The sequence below is a fragment of the Brassica napus genome, chromosome C6 (assembly GCF_020379485.1).
Source record: "Brassica napus cultivar Da-Ae chromosome C6, Da-Ae, whole genome shotgun sequence".
NCBI classification, from domain to species: Eukaryota; Viridiplantae; Streptophyta; class Magnoliopsida; order Brassicales; family Brassicaceae; genus Brassica; species Brassica napus.
Window position 1 is genome coordinate 11397880 of NC_063449.1, and position 17106 is coordinate 11414985.

The 17106-nt window shown below is 27.4% G+C and overlaps 1 long non-coding RNA gene across 3 annotated transcripts; it reads right to left on the reverse strand.

The window, feature by feature from the left end:
- Positions 1 to 10665: 10665 nt before the first annotated feature.
- On the reverse strand, positions 10666 to 16943 carry LOC125588958. Of its 3 annotated transcripts, XR_007325144.1 has the most exons (5): positions 13797 to 16943; positions 13586 to 13677; positions 13138 to 13260; positions 12618 to 13037; positions 10666 to 12507 (listed from the first exon to the last, which is right to left on the reverse strand). It is a non-coding gene; the product is annotated as an uncharacterized LOC125588958 (long non-coding RNA). The 3 variants fall into 3 exon arrangements; XR_007325143.1 differs by having other exon boundaries at positions 12618 to 13260; XR_007325145.1 differs by having other exon boundaries at positions 12618 to 13332.
- Between the last annotated feature and the right edge of the window lie 163 nt (positions 16944 to 17106).

Sequence of the window (17106 nt, forward strand, 5' to 3'; positions counted from 1 at the left end):
AAAACGGTAATGCTACATTATGGAGATAAGCCGTTTTTTTTTAAAGTGAAAAATGAAATTTTACATATGTTTAATGTAGTTTTTCCATTTTTATGCTGTGTATTTACATATTATTTATAATTTTCGTAAATTAGTAATATTAAAATGTAAAACTATATTTTATGCCACGTGTCATATTTTGGGAGAATTTTTTCCGCTAATGTGGACGCTCTATGGAGCCTCAAAATGTCCCTTTTATATAATGTTTTTTTGTTTTTGTTTTATAAAACGGTAATGCTACATTATGGAGATAAGCCGTTTTTTTTTAAGTGAAAAATGATAATTTTACATATGTTTAATGTAGTTTTTCCATTTTTATGCTGTGTGTTTACATATTATTAATAATTTTCGAAAATTAGTAATATGAAAATGTAAAACTATATTTTATGCCACGTGTCATATTTTGGAAGAATTTTTTCCGCTGATGTGGATGCTCTATGGAGCCTCAAAAGGTCCTTTTTATTAGTAAAATAGTAATATTACATTATGGAGATAAGCCGTCTTTTTTTTAGTGAAAAAGGTAATCTTACATATGTTGAATGTAGTTTTTCCATTTTTTATGTTGTATGTTGTAAAATGGTAATCTTACATTTGTTTAATGTAATATTTCCATTTTTTATGTTGTACGTTTACATATTATTTATTATTTTCGAAATTATATATAATGCTTTTTTTTTACAAAATAGTAATGTTACATTATGGAAATAAGGCTTTTTTTTAGTGAAAAATGGTAATCTTACATATGTTTAATGTAGTTTTTCCATTTTTTATGTTGTATGTTTACATATTATTTTAAAAAAATAAAAATGTGAAATGGTAATCTTACATATGTTTAATGTTGTATTTACATTTTTAATGTTGTATGTTTACATATATTTATTATTTTCGAAATTATATATAATTTTTTTTGTATTTCTTTTTATAAAACGGTAATGCTACATTATGGAGATAAGCCGTTTTTTTTAAGTGAAAAATGATAATTTTACATATCTTTAATGTAGTTTTTCCATTTTTTATGCTGTGTGTTTACATATTATTTATAATTTTCGAAAATTAGTAATATTAAAATGTAAAACTATATTTTATGCCACGTGTCATCTTTCGAGAGAAGTTTTTTTTGCTGATGTGGACGCTCTATGTAGCCTCAAAAGGTATTTTTTATTAGTTTCCATTTTTTATGTTGTATGTTTACATATTATTTATTATTTTCGAAATTATATATAATTTTTTTTTTACAAAATAGTAATGTTACATTATGGAGATAAGCCGTCTTTTTTTTAGTGAAAAATGGTAATATTACATATGTTTAATGTAGTTTTTCCATTTTTTATGTTGTATGTTTACATATTATTTTTAAAAAATAAAAATGTGAAATGGTAATTTTACATATGTTTAATGTAGTATTTCCATTTTTAATGTTGTATGTGTACATATATTTATTATTTTCGAAATTATATATAATGTTTTTTGTATTTTTTTTATTAAACGGTAATGCTACATTATGGAGATAAGCCGTTTTTTTAAAGTGAAAAATGATAATTTTACAAATGTTTAATGTAGTTTTTCCATTTTTAATGCTGTTTGTTTACATATTATTTATAATTTTCGAAAATTAGAAAATTAGCAAAAATATCTTTGATTTTCAAATATTAAGTATATAACTATTCTTTTGAATATTTTTTTTAAATTGTATTTTTTGATTAAATTATTGTATTATAATGTTTATGTAAATATTTTTTGTGATGTTTGAATTTGTGATGTTAGTATACTTAACCTAGATGATATTGATGTTTAACAATTTTTTTTTTCTGGAAATAGAAAATAATGATATATCAAAACGTATCTAATACTTGTTAAATGATAGTATAATGTAAATTACATCCATTATTTGAAAATAACCATTTGTTGTTTTCATTTTTTTTTAAATCAGAAATTATTTTTATTTAAAAACATTATTCATATATAATATAATAGTTTAATTTTGGAAGATTAATCTATATATATAAATTATGTATATTTTTTAAAAAATAATTTAAGATATTATATATTGAGTAACTGAATAAAAGCTGAATTTCTTATCTTGAAAATGAAATATTTATATTTTTGTCTTCATGTTATACTCACCAATCCAGCATTGATATTTATAACTCAGTATGTTTTTTAAAAAAACTTAGTCTTAAGTAATAAACGAATTTAATAAATTAAATTCATCACCTATAATGTTCTGAAAACTATATTTGAAAATTCTCTAAAATTATATTTTAAGCATAATATTACTATTATTTAATTTAATTTATTTTAAGCATAATATAAGCTAAACCAACTTAAATTATATTTACAATAGGACCATCCTAAACTGGTTAATAAACCAAAAACAATACTAAACCAACATGAACCAATACCTGATTCGGCCAGGAAAGAAGTGTTTCGGGATAAACGCTTGAATGGTTATTAACTGTAATGGTTTGATCATGAAATAGTAATATGAATATTAACAATAAAATTATGGATTAGATTAATTTAAATTTGTAAGAATACATTTGAGTCTATGAAAAGCAATTCAATTCCCATGAATAAGTTTGGCTTTTGGAAGTCGCGGGTTTCCCAACAATGAATCCACTTAACAAAAAGTTCGTTGTTATAAAAAATCTCGTTCAAGGTCATTAAAGGTTTTTGGGAAGGCAAGAGTTGATGGTGGAACCATTTTTTTTGCTCGAGTGCTTTGAATTTTTCCTTAATAGTGTGAAGTTGATGTTGATGGAATAATAAATTTTATAGGGACTTCTTGATGTAAAACTATACATTTTTATTTTTTTTTAGTTTAATGTGGTATTTCCATTTTTATATAATTTACTACCATTTTAAGATAGATGTACATTTTAAGATAGGTGTTTAAATCTTAAAGTATTTTTTCCATTTTTTAAAATGTTTATTTCCATTTCTTATATTTTTTATTTACGTAATATCTATATTTATATTTTATATTTTAAAATAGATATTTAAATCTTAATGTACTATTTCCATTTTTTTAAATTGTGTATTTACTTATATTATATATTTTACATTTTAAGATAGATGTTTAATGCTTAGTGAACTTTTTCCATTTTTTAAAAAAAATTGTGTATTTACTTATTATTATATATATAATTCATATATTATATATTTACATTATTTTACTTATTATTTATTTTCCTGTATATGTATTTCCATTTCTTGTACTTTTTATTTACTTAATATCTCCATTTTACATTTTAAGATAGATGTTTAAATCTTAATGTACATTTTCCATTTTCTTTAAATTGTATATTTCCATTTGTTATACTTTCTATTTACGTAATATCTATATTTTAAATTTTAAGATATATTTTTAAATCTTAATGTAATTTTCTATTTTTAAATTGCGTATTTGCTTATATTATATATTTACTTATTATTTATTTTTCTTTATATTTTGTATTTCTATTTCTTATACTTTGTATTTACTAATAATTTTATATTTTGAGATAGATTTACATTTTAAGATAGATGTTTAAATACTAATGTACTTTTCCATTTTTTTTAAATTGTGTATTTCCTTTTCTTATACTTTCTATTTGCGTAATATCTATATTTTACATTTTAAGATAGATGTTTAAATAGTAATATACTTTTTCCTTTGTTTTTAAGTTGTGTATTTCTTTTTCTTATACTTTCTATTTAATTAATATCTATATTTTACATTTTAAGATAGATGTTTAATATTAATGTACTCTTTCCATATTTTAAAAATTGTGCATTTACTTATTATTGTATATATAATTCATATATTTATATATTTATAATATTTACTTATTATTTATTTTTCTATATATTGAGTATTTTTCTTTCTTATACTTTATATTTTGTTAATATCTATATTTTATATTTTAAGATAGATGTTTAAATCTTAATGTTTTTTTCCATTTTTAATGTAAAACGGCAATGTTTAATAGAAGAACTTGGACAAATAGTCAAATAGTTATATTTATGTTTTTTTTTTTATATAAAACGGTAATGTTACATTATGGAGATGAGCCATTTTTTTAGTGAAAAATGGTAACCTTACATATGTTTAATGTAGTTTTTCCATTTTTTTTTATGTTGTATGTTTACATATTTTTGTTATTTTTAAATGTAAAATGGTAATCTTACATATGTTTAATGTAGTATTTCCATTTTTTATGTTGTATGTTTGCATATTATTTATTATTTTCGAAATTATATATAATGGTTTTTTTACAAAATAGTAATGTACATTATGGAGATAAGCTGTCTTTTTTTTAGTGAAAAAATGGTAATCTTAAATATGTTTAATGTAATTTTTCTATTTTTTATGTTGTATGTTTACATATGATTTTTTAAAAATAAAAATGTAAAATGGTAATCTTACATATGTTTAATGTAGGATTTCCATTTTTTATGTTGTATGGTTACATATATTTATTATTTTCGAAATTATATATAATGTTTTTTGTTTTTTTATAAAACGGTAATGTTACATTATGGAAATAAGCCGTCTTTTTTTTAAGCGAAAAATGGTAATTTTACATATGTTTAATGTAGTTTTTCCATTTTTTATGCTGTATGTTTAAATATTATTTATAATTTTCGAAAATTAGTAATATGAAAATGTAAAACTATATTTTATGCCACGTGTCATCTTTCGGGAGAAGTTTTTTTGCTGATGTGGACGCTGTATGGAGCCTCAAAAAGTCTCTTTTATTAGTATAGATTTTCGAAAATTAGCAATATTAAAATGTAAAACTATATTTTATGCCACGTGTCATCTTTCGGGAGAAGTTTTTTTCGCTGATGTGGACGCTCTATGGAGCCTCAAAAGGTTCCTTTTATTAGTATAGATTTCCATTTTTTATGTTGTATGTTTACATATTATTTATTATTTTTGAAATTATATATAATGTTTTTTTTACAAAATAGTAATGTTACATTATGGAGATAAGCCCTCTTTTTTTAGTGAAAAACGGTAATCTTACATATGTTTAATGTTGTTTTTCCATTTTTTTTTTGTGTGTTTACATATTATTTTTAAAAATAAAAATGTAAAATGGTAATATTACATATGTTTAATGTAGTATTTCCATTTTTTATGTTGTATGTTTACATATATATATTATTTTCGAAATTATATATAATATTTTTTTTTTTTTTTTATAAAACGGTAATGTTACATTATGGAGATAAGCCGTCTTTTTTTAAAGTGAAAAATGGTAATTTTACATATGTTTAATGTAGTTTTTCCATTTTTTATGATGTATGTTTACATATTATTTATAATTTTCGAAAAATTAGTAATATTAAAATGTAAAACTATATTTTATGCCACGTGTCATCTTTCGGGAGAAGTTTTTTTTCGCTGATGTGGACGCTTATAATATGTAAACATATTATTATTTATAAGCTGTTTAAGATTACCATAAATAATATGTAAACATACAGCATAAAAAATGGAAAATATACATTAAACATATGTAAAATTACCGTTTTTCACTTTAAAAAAAATTAGTAATATTAAAATGTAAAACTATATTTTATGCCACATGGCATCTTTCGGGAGAAGTTTTTTTGCTGATTTGGACGCTCTATGGAGCCTCAAAAGGTCCATTTTATTAGTAAGGATTTTATAAAATGGTAATCTTACATATGTTTAATGTAGTATATTTCCATTTTTTATGTTGTATATTTACATATTAATTATTATTTAAATTATATATAATGTTTTTTTTACAAAATAGTAATGTATATTATGGAGATAAGCCGTCTTTTTTTTAGTGAAAAATGGTAATCTTACATATGTTTAATGTAGTTTTTCTATTTTTTATGTTGAATGTTTACATATTATTTTTTTAAAATAAAAATGTAAAATGGTAATCTTACATATGTTTAATGTATTATTTCCATTTTTATGTTGTATGTTTACATATATTTACTATTTTCGAAATTATATATAATGTTTTTTGTTTTTTTTTTATAAAACGGTAATGTTACATTATAGAGATAAGCCGTCTTTTTTTTAAGTGAAAAATGGTAATTTTACGTATGTTTAATGTAGATTTTTCATTTTTATGCTGTATGTTTACATATTATTTATAATTTTCGAAAATTAGTAATATTAAAATGTAAAACTATATTTTATGCCACGTGTCATCTTTCGGGAGAAGTTTTTTTGCTGATGTGGACGCTCTATGGAGCCTCAAAAGGTCCCTTTTATTAGTAAGAGTTTTTCTATTTTTTATGTTGTATGTTTACATATTATTTTTTTAAAATAAAAATGTAAAATGGTAATCTTACATATGTTTAATGTAGTATTTCCATTTTTATGTTGTATGTTTACATATATTTATTATTTTCGAAATTATATATAATGTTTTTTGTTTTTTTTTATAAAACAGTAATGTTACATTATGGAGATAAGCCGTCTTTTTTTTAAAGTGAAAAATGGTAATTTTACATATGTTTAATGTAGATTTTCCTTTTTTTATGTTGTATGTTTACATATTATTTATAATTTTCAAAAATTAGTAATATTAAAATGTAAAACTATATTTTATGCCACGTGTCATTTTTCGGGAGAAGTTTTTTTGCTGATTTGGACGCTCTATGGAGCCTCAAAAGGTCCCTTTTATTAGTAAGGATTATTTCCATTTTTTATGTTGTATGTTTACATATATTTACTATTTTCGAAATTATATATAATGTTTTTTGTTTTTTTTTTATAAAACGGTAATGTTACATTATAGAGATAAGCCGTCTTTTTTTTAAGTGAAAAATGGTAATTTTACGTATATTTAATGTAGATTTTCCATTTTTATGCTGTATGTTTACATATTATTTATAATTTTCGAAAATTAGTAATATTAAAATGTAAAACTATATTTTATGCCACGTGTCATCTTTCGGGAGAAGTTTTTTTGCTGATGTGGACGCTCTATGGAGCCTCAAAAGGTCCCTTTTATTAGTAAGAGTTTTTCTATTTTTATGTTGTATGTTTACATAATATTTTTTTAAAATAAAAATGTAAAATGGTAATCTTACATATGTTTAATGTAATATTTCCATTTTTATGTTGTATGTTTACATATATTTATTATTTTCGAAATTATATATAATGTTTTTTGTTTTTTTTTATAAAACGGTAATGTTACATTATGGAGATAAGCCGTCTTTTTTTTAAAGTGAAAAATGGTAATTTTACATATGTTTAATGTAGATTTTCCTTTTTTATGCTGTATGTTTACATATTATTTATAATTTTCAAAAATTAGTAATATTAAAATGTAAAACTATATTTTATGCCACGTGTCATTTTTCGGGAGAAGTTTTTTTTGCTGATTTGGCGCTCTATGGATTCGAACCTCTTGCGATTATACTCTTAAGCCGGCGTAAAGCCCTAGCCGTTTCTGAGGCAGAGGGCCGACAATCCGAGATAATGGGCCGAGGTCACTTTATTAGAAGAACATGTCGAGAGATTCAATTCATCTCTAACAATATTCGTAACTGAATATGTTCTCAATTTGATCATCTTGCTTTTTGAAAAGAAAACTAACGAATATTTGATTATGTATCTGATTAACTAATTAAAAGGAAAAATACTCAAATGTTTTATGTTGGCTATGAATTCATTATGTGATTATTCGAGAGGTCGCTTATTATAAGATTCATATGTATTTTACTCAGTAAAGTCTTGCATTTAGTCACTTATTATTTTTAAGATAAATATTTAAATATTTTTTCAAAAATTTAATTAATTACTATCAATAATAATTTATAAATTTGTATTCGTATTTTAAATTTGTTTTAAAATTTAATACCTTTAAATCAGAAAATCTATTTAATTAATATCAGTTGATTGGCGATAAACACTTAATTACAATCAGTCAACCTAAAATGTATTACCATTACGTTTGCATAATTTACAGAATTAACAAATCTTGTTTTTAATTGATGAAAAACATTCAACTAAAAATCCTTTTAGGTGAAACTAATATCATTTCTATACTATATAATTGAAAATTAATACTACAAAATAATCATCTTAATTATATTAATTTTTACTAATAAATGTTTTCTATATTATTTGTGAGATTTTATATGTCCATTTATTAATTTTGATTTTATAAATATCACAATTCAAAAGGCTTTCAAATCATCTTAATCATAAATTTGTTGTATATTTACAACTTTATAATTTTGTTGATATTTAAATATTAAATTTTACGTTTGTGAATTGTTTCAACAAGATTTGTCTAACTTGCAAATATAAATATGTTTATCAGTAAATTGGAAAATAGATGTATCAAAATTTTGAAAAACACATGATAACTTGTCATACATGAAAAAAATGATATTTTCTTGGTTTTTAAAGAAACCAAAAACACACAAAATATTAAATCAAAATAAATAGCAATAAAATATGGAAAAGTAAAAAAAAAAATATTAAGGATATATGAAAATAATTCATAAATTATCTTTCCCACTTTTTTTTTAAACACAAACCTTTTTTCATTAACTTTAACTTTCTTACCTACAAATGATGGAGGGAATTATCCATCTTCTTTGATTAAAAAGATAAACTACAACAACATAGCATAAAATGGATAATTCATAAATTATCTTTCCCACTTTATTTTATTATATAAAATACATGCAATTCTTGTTAGTTCTAGAATAATGTATTTATAAGTGAAGGGAAATGATTTGTCTTCAGGATAGACATAATATCTGGATCTGTAATCTGAACTCGAATCGATCCAATATAAGATATCAGAATGGTTATTTAGTTAGAGAATATTTGATACTCGAACTTGATCAGGAAATAACTTATATCCAAGTTAATTTGAATATATCAATTATACAAGATATTGTTATAAAAATATTTATTTTCTTAAACCCAAACATGTTGTATAATTTGTTGCCATATGATGTGTTTTTGATTATTTTAATTTTAATTTATTTTTGAAAATTATGTTAGTTAGTACAAATATAAATTTGAAAAGAAAAAAATAAAAGAAATGTCAATGTTATATATTTTAAAATATTTAATTTAGAATTTGAATATTTTGTTATATCTGAAAATATCCAAACGCAAATTTATCAAAAAAAAAAAAATCCAATCCGAGTAAAAAATACACGAACAAGCAAACATGTAGTAAATTCTAAACCAAAATGCCCAAAAATCTAAAATACTTAAATAGGGTATCCGAATGCTTAGCTGTTATTTATTTTCTTCTTATTACTACGGAAATTCAGGATATTAGACTCATAATCTTCCATAAGCCCGAAATAAACTTTTAGAAATTCCGATTAAAAATATCATTTCTACTAAGGGTGGTTTGAACCCGAGACAAAAAAAAAAACCACTTATTTATCCCTCACAGCCGTAGTTTATCCAACACAAGCCTGATTTAACAATCAAAGCACTCATTTTTGTTGGAAGTTCATGGACTGAATTGGGATTTTGATGTTAATTTTTGTTGCTTGAAGTTACATTAAATGGAAATAGCTCTCCTATGTACCCATGCACATCATTGTAAGGGAGTTTTCTCTAAAACCTCATCTCCCAGGCACAATTATGAAGGCGCCAAATCTGCATGTTAAGTTGACAACTACAGACAACTGACGTCCAATCTCTGTGGGGTTTCACTTTTATATCGGTGTCTAGTTCAGGATACCTTTCGTAGCTTATGTCGTGTTCACTGTGAATCTCTTCTACCACCGCTACCCGACATGAACCTTTCTTGCCGGTTCTCCTTATGACTCCGACGAGAACGATAGTCTTGGCAATGTCTCTACTTTTTCACCAACAAACATCGACGGTCAGTTGAAGACCTATCATTCTTAATTTCATTTGCTATTATATATTTATGCTTTGTTTCCAAGAGGATGGAAAATTTGCTCTTGTGTTTGTATCCGAAAAAGTTGAATTTCTAACATAAGTAAATTGTTTTTTAAAAAAGGTTCTCTTATGTACCACTAGTGGTATTACGGCGCTACACGCCGGGTTCGTATGTTTTATTCTCTGATATTCGATGTTTAGTTTTGTAAAATATAAAGGTTGAAATTTATATTTATATTGGTGGGATTAGTAATAATTTATTGTTAAACATATATTTTCACGATTTCTTTTCAATTATGTCATTCCCATAGTGATTGTTCAGGTAGCTAATACGAACAAACCAGAGTCGTTTACTACAGTTGACATTTATCCATTATTATTTTTTTCATAGTAGAAATATTGGTTTGCAGAACGCAAAGGAGAATATCAGTAACATCAATTGAATGACGACTTGAGGCGTTGTGAAGCCAGATTTATAAAATCAATGTAATTTAGATTTAGTGTTATGGGTTCAACAATGTTAGGAGTAATGCAATGTGCCGTTAGACGAATTCATTGTCTAGATGTCAAATTAGGTGCCCAACAATTAAAAATAAAGTCTCAAATATGAAAACATGAGCCAAACGTGAAATGGCAGGTTTGGGGAGTACACACAATTTTGTGAACTTTAGACCTATTTATTTATGTTTAGTATAATGCCATGTTATTTCGCATTCTATTTTTTTTTTGTGGCGCTCAATTCAGATATATTTGTGTTTATGTGTTTATTTCATGATTTATGGTAAGTTCACTTTCACATCATGATCACTTTTCTTTTATTATGATATATCTTTTCATATTTTGGCTTCCTAGATTCCTAATTGTTTTTTTTCTTCTAGAATTGTAATCTTGTTAGAGATATTTCACTGCTGTTGGTAAAAAAATGTTTATTGTTGATTTATATTCTTACAAAATAATTAAACAATGGAAATTATTGTTATTATATGTCATATTATGTCGTACTTTCGATGTAAATTATTGTTCTGCATGTTTCTTTTGTTGTTTAGATTTTTTTTTTAAAAGTATTTCCAATTCTATTCTATTTTTCATTCTTAAATTGAGTTTGAAGTAAAAAAAGTTCAAATTTTACTATATTTTCACTCTTTAATAGAGTAGAAATTGGTGTTTACTCTATAAATAGATTAATTCATTGTTTTAGAAGTAAACATATTTTCTGAAGTAAAAGTATATTAAAAATTTGATAGAGAAGAAAGTCAAAAATTGTTTTAGAAGTAAACATATTTTGTGAAGTAAGAGAACATTAAAAAATATTTTAAAAACAGCATGAAAATACTATTTTAAAAGTAAATGACGAAAACTGAAGATGAATGGATCGAGCTGCTCCTGGATAGAAAAACGATAATGATGTGCTTTAAGGAAGACATGTTATATTTCAACGTTGAATTGGTCAATCATTTTCTGAATTGCCATGCCTACATGGAACAAATCCTTTTTATACCATAGGCACGCCACTGCTTCTAACGACTATTCATGTGTGACGTATGAATTTACATAGATAGTAACATTTTGTTTGCAGATGGAACATATAATTTTGATGGACATCAACACTAGATTTCTTATCTTTCACAGTTTCACTTTATCTTTGTTTATTTTAATGACTTTCATTGGATATTAAACTTCTGATTAGACCTTGGTGTATCTCTCTTTGTATTTTCTTTTCACGCATGCCAAATATTGTTTCACATCAGTAGTTATATTTAAACAACACCATGAACTCTTATTCTTTCTATCTCATCATCTTACCGCCATTATTTTTTGTTCATATCTAAATCCCACGGGAGCTGCTGCCGTGCTGCGTCTCATCCCGATGATGAAGCGGGTCTTTTAGCTTTCAAATCTAGTATAACCCAAGTCTCTCTCAAAGTTTTAAGTAACTGAATGAAAGGTATTAATTACTGCTTGTGGGACGTTTGCGTTGCTATAAGGGTGATCACCGAGTTGTCGAACACACTCTCCACATAGGGTCGATTAATCCCAGAATCTTTCTTACCGGCATTATCTCCCTGGAACTATACCATTAGGAATCGCTAATCTCAAGCTCATGACCTATCTGAAACCATAAAGCTTAATAGATTTGCTTGTAATTTCAACTAACACGACTCATAATATACTGATTCATAAGATAATAATTTCTTTGGTTCCAACTAATAAACAATACAAATCTTAACTAACCAAATAAAGACTTTGTAAAATCCTCAAACTACCTCCACGAAGAAAATACGTTGACATGTATGCAACAATACTCTCTCTGTAGAGTATGACACAATAATAACCTTTGGTCTCAGTTAACAGCCGAGAGAGGGTAGATCTTGAGTCCGACACAGCTGCTTCGTAAACAGAGGAAGCACGTATAAGGTGTTGCTGCTGCTGGTGCTGCTGCTTTGCATCACCACTGGCCTGCTTCAACAGTTTCCCATCTTGAAAGTTGAAACCCTTTAGTAAGTCTCAGATGCTGGAATTCTAAGTTCCTCAACGGACTCAATGCTTGGTATGTCGTTTGGTCTTTTCATGGGCGTTGAACACGAAGGTTCATCCACCTGTTTGCACCAAAGAACATTCCTATCGTCACCAGTATGTAAAAACCAGCTATAATGTTTGATATGGTTTTCCGGCTTTGTTTAATTCAGATTGAAATTTTGAAACTTACAAGTTTTCATCAAGAAGATATTTCCATGCGCTGATTTTGATCTCTACGACCTTGTGACTGTGATCACTCTTGGGCTCTATCAAGTCTTCACAGCATGGGATGATCATGGAGTTGATCTTAGCACATGCATCATTATTGAATTTCAACGAAACTGACAGAAGAAAGGGTAAATTTTCAGCAAAACAACGAATAATATTTAATACAAATCTGTAAATTCAAATGAATTAGCTAACTCAGATCAATGGAAGTAAGAAGGCTGGCGTTAGCAACATCAAAAACATCAAGAGAGGATGATACAGAACTGAGAGCTTAGGTTCTCATTGGCATCCATGCCTCCTCTGTTTAAGATTTTGAGGTGATATGTTACTGACCAGGGATTCTTAAGCTTTCCTCCATTGATGTGCAATCACATAATCTTTCCTAACATAAAATTATCCGTCTTGAAAAGTTAAGAAAACGATGAAAAAAGCCCAGGTTTTGGGACCGATGTATGTTATGAACTTTTGAGATTTGTTTATACCAGTTCAAGAGAACTTCTTGCATCGCCTTCTTCCCACTCTCAGCTGCTAAAGTGTAATTGTGATAGTTCGATTCTGTTTTCAGCATGTGAAGGTTCCACTCAGATTTAATGGACGAAGTGTATCTGTAGAAGAGAAGGAACAGTACCAACAGATTACCACAACAGTGGAGCCAAATCATGAAAGATCTCTCTCTTCTGAAAAATGAAAGCAAAGCAAAACCACACGACACATTATATTATTACAAAACATCAAAGCCATTTAACTTTTTAATTGTCTAGAGACTCAACTATTATCCTAAAAATCTGAAAGCATGTCCTAGATTAACCGAGCAAAACAAACCAAGGCCTTGTAAAAAAATTGATTGTGAACACAAAAACCAAGACGATCAGAATTCATAAGCAACGCTAAGCAAGTGAAGTTTAATTGCATAGAGAGATAATGAATAACCTTAGACAACTCGTGAAGAGCATTCTCCCTGAGTTCGAGGTTGCAGATGTCGAGCGCCAACGGCTCTGCCGCATAGAGCTTGCGGTCGTCCCCTATTAGTTCAAGTTAGAGTAACCAATTTTTCTTTTTTCTTACAAATACGAAAGAGTCCCAAAATAAAATAATAGAATAATGAAACATTCGCCGATTTAAAAAGCTTTAATCAAAATACCTTGGAATCTAGCAGCAGCATATCAATCCCCTCCCCCCCCAAATCAACTGGCCTCTTTTTGACATTCATAGCCTCCAAAAACTGGAGCAGTCGCGTCTGTACCACCTACTTGCACCGGCCTGCCTTCAATTTGTCTAAGCTTGCAAATTAAAAATCGATCGGAAAAATGTTTAGAGGTATTTGAAAGGCCAATGAGAAGGTGTATCTATATATTTACTCTGGAAAAAGCTCAGGATCGAGAAATTAAACATGCAATGAAGAGGAGAAAGTGTGATTAGCGGGTTATGTTGATTCTTTGCCATAACGGGCAGGGGTTACGTGACGGGAGGTGGAAAAAGAATCGTTAGGTTTCAGACTTCTGAATCCATTCAATTAATGATCCAAGTAGAAAGAAAGGCATCATTTAGTGGGCCTTACTTCATCACAAAACAAAAAATCCCAGAAAAAATTACATTCAAAGTTTTAACAAAGCCCAGCATACGAAGCGAACTAAATTTTCAGATCTCGATCAAAACATAAACTTACTTTAGGTGATGACAGGTGGCAGAAAACGTCCAATCCTCCTTGCTGACGTGCCGGCATGTGGAGAGAGGCAAACTTCCTTTATTGTAATAGATAGATATTTTTATGCAGTCCTCACAACTTAATTTAAGCACTTTATTTAACTCTATTCATTTTTCATTTCAAAATTCATTTTAGAATATAGTTTATATTTCACTATAAAATGGAATAATCATATATATGATTATTCCATTGTTTTAATCCTTTCATTCTCTTTTCCAAAATGAAGTAAAACTAAAGTTAACAAACTCTAGGATACATAAGTTACAAACTGAAGAGAACTTGGAACGACTTAACATGACCTTCTAGATGAAGCTTCTTCTGATATATACACACTAACACCAAAAACTTGGAACGACTTAACATGAGCATCCGATTCAGAGATTCTTCTATCTTAAGAAATCGAGGCTTTTCTTTTCCTCTGTATCAGCCTTAATTAGCTCTTTGAACATGGCCATCACTTGAATAATTGTTGGCCGCCTAAACGGTTGATCATCCAAGCATTGAGACGCGATCTTCCAGTATTGAAACAGCTCAACATCGCCTGATTTGGGGGTTACAAGCTCCGGGTCAAGAATCTCTATGCCTCTTTAGCTGTTTCGAGCACCCGACAAGGTTATTGTCTTCTCTAAACTCCTCTAGATCGATAGGTTTCTTACCAGAGGAAAACTCAAGAAGTATAACTCCGTAGCTGTAAACATTCTCTTTGGCTGTACACCGGAAACTCTGGTAATATTCTGGAGTACCTGCGAGCGTGCTCACAGCTCAGATGCATGTCTAGAGCGCTTAGTAGCATGGCCAGGGCCGGCTCAAACATATTGGAGGCCCTAGGGCAAAAATAAAAAATTGGCCCTTTAATATAACAAAATTTTTATTTTTATGATAAAACCAAGTAAGACTATAAACCTGTTTTCCCCTAATTTCTGCTATTTTATCCATTAGGTTGTCTAGATTAGTAATTACTAAGTACATTTCTATAACAACTTTTTGTATAAAAATCTCATAATAGTGTACTTCTAAATATTACGCATGTTAGTCAGCGCCGGAATACCATATAATTATGTATACGTGAACGTATATAAAATGTTTATATAATGAATATTATAAATTTTGCATAGGTTAAAAATACGGTAAGACGTTATAATAACTACAAATATAGTTAAGACCAAAAAAAACTACAAACATATCACTCATTTTATTTCAATGTAAAAGCAAAGAAAACGAAGGTTTACAAAACAAAACAAAAAGATAAAATCAATCATTCATTGGTTCTAATTAAACGATCAAATTTTTTTGTTTTAAAACGGGTACTAATCGTAAGGCTCATAAGACCATGTTTATCCCTAAAAAACTCAAATGGGTTTTTTAGGTTTTTTTTTATCTAAAAAAAAAAAAATTAAAAAGCAAACCAATCGCGGGCCGCCACGAGTCAGTGGGACCCGCAAACAGTGTAAGAAACTCACTAAAATCGGTTCTTAATTAGTAGTTTTTGTAACTGATCCTTAAGAGTTTTATGGGGGCCCACGCACTAAGAATCTCACTAAAGACCCCGGATAAACATGCTGTAAAGTCCAACCTTCTTTTAAAATAATTTTGTTGTCTGCTTCCTTTATAACTTATAGAACAATATTACGATATGTCGAGAACAGTATGATAATTTGTGTACATGGACCCCTTTGTCTCTGGGCCCTGGGCCGGGTGCACTACTCGCTAGGGGCGGAGGGAGTGGGGTCAACTGACCCCACTATTTTTTAATTTTTTTTTTGTTTTTGTTAAAGAAAAATTATTTTGACCCCATTTAATAATAAATTTTGACCCCATAAAATTATTTTGACCCCCGTGTAAATTGATCCTGGCACCGCCACTGCTGCTCGCCCTTGTCCCTAAGCCGGCCCTGAGCATGGCCATTCCAACGTCCGAGTGAGATGCCGCTTTTCTAGCAGATCATGTTTTAGATCTTTTTGCATGCGGGTGTGTCGTCTTGCCAGCCAGGAGATGGTTAGGTGATCCGAAAGTTCATTCAACTCTGGTTATTTATATGGGTTCTACTTTGTTGTTCAAATTTCTTCAATGGTACTTTTCATCGAAGTTAATTCGAAATAAACATTGATTAAAAAAAATAGTCGAACAAAAAGATCAATTAAAGTATGAGAATTGTTCTTGTGCTTATATAGAAAGATTAGAAATCCGTCTACTAATATAGGTACGGGTACATTTTTATCTCTGTTCGAAACAACACCAATTTAGTATCAATATATCATTTATGTGTAGTCAATATTAAAAACCACTTTTAGCAAAAAAAAAAAAAAAATTTAAAACCACCAATTTAGTATCGTTAATAAGTTCATCAATTTTAAAAGTTGTCTTTGCATAATTTTAAACTAGCTGATAATCTGCGTCCTGCGCGGAGTGAATTTTTATAAATATATTGTATTTAAATATTATAAATAATATATATTTTGTTATCAACAACATTTTTCACATTTGATCAGAGGTGGACATTCGAGTACCATTTGGTATGGTTCGGATCTTTGCGGTTTGGTTTGGTTCAGATCTTTGCAGGTTTGATTTAGGTTTGAGTTTGGGTTCGGATAACCTATTTATTTATTTTTTCAAAAATTAAAGCTCATATATACTTTTAATTTTTCAAAATATAAAAATAAAATAATATATAACATATAAATTTTAATAATGTATGCCAAAATACTTAAACTTAACATAAAAATTTGTTTAGCTTAAATTTTTGGAT